Source organism: Etheostoma spectabile, chromosome 15, assembly GCF_008692095.1.
Source record: "Etheostoma spectabile isolate EspeVRDwgs_2016 chromosome 15, UIUC_Espe_1.0, whole genome shotgun sequence".
Lineage (NCBI taxonomy): Eukaryota > Metazoa > Chordata > Actinopteri > Perciformes > Percidae > Etheostoma > Etheostoma spectabile.
In genome coordinates this window covers 5127333-5131184 of record NC_045747.1, presented here as the reverse complement: position 1 = coordinate 5131184, position 3852 = coordinate 5127333, and the positions used below count along the sequence as shown (strand labels likewise).

General features: G+C 39.7%; 2 long non-coding RNA genes across 2 annotated transcripts in view; one reads left to right on the top strand and one right to left on the bottom strand.

Annotated features, from left to right (window-relative positions):
- The window catches only part of LOC116703147 (uncharacterized), a 7750-nt gene that overhangs the window by 764 nt on the left and 3134 nt on the right, over positions 1-3852 (top strand). Inside the window, exon 2 of the long non-coding RNA XR_004335354.1 lies at positions 2463-2464. This is a non-coding gene — a long non-coding RNA (uncharacterized LOC116703147). The remainder of the gene's footprint in view (positions 1-2462; positions 2465-3852) is intronic.
- Positions 1-3852, bottom strand: part of LOC116703148 (uncharacterized) — a 12481-nt gene that overhangs the window by 8366 nt on the left and 263 nt on the right. The window lies entirely within an intron of this gene.

Genomic DNA, 3852 nt, shown 5'->3' with positions numbered 1-3852 from the left:
ACACACACACACACACACACACACACACACACACACACACACACACACAGCTATTACCATTATGTTTGATGTGGTTGGTTTAAATGAGGCTTTACTCACTTACCTGGTCCTGGTTGATCACTGTTGAAATTAAAAGTTAAATTCAGATGTGTACAACAGTAAAGGTGCACAAAAATGGGAGTTGTTTGGAAGGAGAGTGACCTGATAAATAATGAATCCTTATGAGAAATTACTCTGATTTGAGTTTTGTACAGCAGATCATGATAAATTACTGAGCAGACTGAGAGTTCATAATGAATCTTCAGGTAATGAGTTCACATCTGTGAATGGGAATAACAACAACTTTCTTCATGAGTATTTACTAAACTAGCCACTGAGAGACACAAACTAACGACTGTCTTTTTGTGCACACGCCTCAAAGTGACATATCATCCTACAAGTAGTTTCTCATGACGTCATGCCTGAGGTAAAAGGCAAGGCAAGGCATCTTTATTTGTACAGGACATTGCAGCAAGAGGGCAATTCAAAGTGCTTTACACAAAGCAATTCAAAATATATAAACAAATACAATATGAGAATAAAAGTTACAGTTACAGTGCAGTATAAGAAAAAAAAGAAATATTTAAAGAAAGGCAGCATAAAAAAGAAAGGTCTTTAGCTTTGATTTAAAAGAACAGAGTTGCAGTAGATTTGCAGTTTCCTGGGAGTTGCTTCCAGATATGTGGTGCATAAAAACTGAACGCTGCTTCCCCATGTCGAGTTCTGACTCTTGGGACAGAAAGCAGGCGTGTCCCGGACGACCATTATTTATTATTTATTCTTTTACATTCTACAGGAAGAGATAACCTCAGGCCAAGCAATGCAAATGTATAAAAACAATCTCTTAAACACCTGACATCCATCAAAGCAATGCAAAGATAGGAGATGTATGGCTCTGCTTCTTAGTTTCATCTTTCTTTGATGAATGCATGTAAACAACACACCGCGGTAGCTGAGCTGAGAAGAAACAAAGTTGTGTATGATCCTACCTGTGCTCATATTCAGGATGGATCTAATGTTAAATTTTGAAGTAGGACTGCTTTCTAGTATGCAATCGGCCATATTCCAGTGTTGCAATGCCCCTGTCCTGTCATTCATGCTAATCACCACCAGTGAGTAAGAGACAGAGAAAGTACTTCCAGTGGAGTGTAGTTGCACAGAAACTTCTTTCATCTCAACCCTAACTCTGGTCCATCACAGCTGTGTAACACTAAACAAGCTTTGCCTGTTGGGTGGTTTGAGCAGCTGGAGGAGTGTGTGTGTGTGTGTGTGTGTGTGTGTGTGTGTGTGTGTGTGTGTGTGTGTGTGTGAGGGAGTGGGTGAGCAGCAGGTTGAACGCGCTGGTGATGTGTTAGGAACTATCAGGATTGGACTGCTTTAAACTCCTCTGTTTAAAATGAAGAATGCTCCTGAAACACGGATGCACACATGTGCAAAGGAATAAAGAGTAAGTAGTTACGGAGGTTGTCATCAAAGTGAGGAAGAGGAAACATGTGGTGGCAAATGGAGGTAGTGTTCCATCACATCATGTTTCTTAATGCTTGATGGAAAACAATCAGTATGCTGAGGTGAGAAACCTTTATTTACCTGCCCTCTACCTGACCCGACAGGAACAATAAACAGCTGCATGTAGGCGTTTGTTTCTGTGTGTGAATAGAAAGCACACCTGCCACAGACAGTAGGAGCAGAGCTGACAACAGCTTCACTGACCTGGGGGGGGGGGGGAGACATAATTTATATGGACATAAAATATGTGGACATAATAACCCGGATAAAACCTGCTGCACTCTCATCAGCACTCAATATTTCAAATAGACATTATAAGCTGTTTCCACACAGCCGTATTATTTGTGCTACAGCAGAGCTTCATAGAGTTAAAAGTAGATAAAAAACAGAACAAGAGATTGAAATTGAAGGCAGATTCATCCAGCTGACAGAAGACAAGCTGACACAGATATTTTTAAGATCTTAAAGGGGGACAAACCTCGGGCTGTGCAGCTAGTCATTACTGTGTGAGCTACTGTATGAGGTACATGGCTCAAACCCCCCCATCAAGGCTGCGGAAAAAGGGGCAGGGCACAAAGCAAGGCTTTGGCATTTATCTACCTGTCTTTCGCTGTGACATAAGCACAGCTCTACACTCAGCATAATGAAAAAAGCACGACAGTCATATTCACATGGGTGACGTAGAGTATAGCGCAATGTGATTAGAGCCGCGAACAAAAACACATAATCCCTCAGGTTTTAATTATGGGATTTAATTATTCCAACAGCTAAGCACACTATATTCAAGTCTGCAGTAGTGTGGTATGAAGCCAAATGTATGTATATAGAATGACTCAAGGGTAAATATATGCAAAGTAATGCAGAGGCAGGAACGATAGGCCTGTGCTTGCTGTATGTCTGGCAGTGATATACAGGAGAAGTTAGATCATGATCATGTGTAGATTTCTGATCTCTGCGTTAGGTTATTGTTGTTGTCTCATGCAATATCTTTACTTATGTAACAGCAGACAGAATAATTCATGATATTCTATTGTATGCAATCTTGCATTAACACATAAAATACAAAAACATGTAGTGACAAATAACACACCAAACTCAGGGACAAATTCACTAAGAAATGTTGTTTATGGCTGTGATTTACTAAGACAGCAGCTCATTTTCATTACTCAAAATATTACTCTTACTAATCCTTATATACACATGGTCCACAAGATCCCATCGGAGAAGGGAGGGAAAGAGAGACAGGGGAAGGGGAGGTGCAGATGGTGATAACAGAGGTTAATGCAGAGGTAAGTGCAGCCAAATGTACACTTAAATTTCAATACAATACAAAGAAAATTTTAGTTGCAGTTTAGTTTAGTTTAATCACTTTGTGTAATTATAGTAACCATGTATTGTGTTCATTAATAAAGCCATAATGGCCTAATTTCTCTGTCCAATAATTAGATTTTAGTTATATGCAAGCCTATATTTAATGCACATTTCTTTTCCCTCTATAGTCTACTGTGTGGCTCTTGTAAATCCCATCTGTGCTGTGTTTATGCAATAGCATGATCTCAGTAAATCCAGCAGACAACACAATCAACCTCTGTTAACATGTTTCCTATTATTTGCAATATCCTCAATATGAGGAGAGGAGCCCATTTTGCAAACACTTGTCCTCTAGACATTCTTTTAAAATCCATTAGATGAATAGAAAAAGTTGATCAGTGTTCACATAGAGTACATCGAGCTAAATTATGTTGAACAGGGCAGTGCACCACAGTGGGCGTTGATGATGCGACTGACACCTGCTAGAACTTTGCCTCTGCCCTCTAATAGTGTTTCCTATCACTGATTCCCTATTTGAGATACAAAGATTAAGGATTAAGCATTGGTTCCCACTTACTGAGAGGACAAAGCACTGCATCTGATAATAAAGTGGCTCGTGTGCTGAATTATTGATAATAAGTGCTTTTCTTTCAAAGAACAGGGATCAGCGCCCCGCAAGGGGGTCCTCTGAGCTACCAGGGTACTGAAAAATCCAAAATGCACTACTTTGTTCAGCTGTAACTCTGATATGCCAGACTGGCTTTGTAATGCACCATTATAGGCAGTCAAATGGAAATTGATCCATTCTAATAGTGCTTAGAAAGGTTCTTCTATATATCATGATGCTTTAAAGTAGTGCTTTGGGACAAAAATGCACATTAGGTGAGGGTTCTCATCCGTGCTTCTGCACTACTGACTCAAGTGCATCAGAGAGTTTCTTGTGATTTGATTCGTCTCAGTAGGAACTGGTTTTTCAATTCAATTTTATTTATAGTA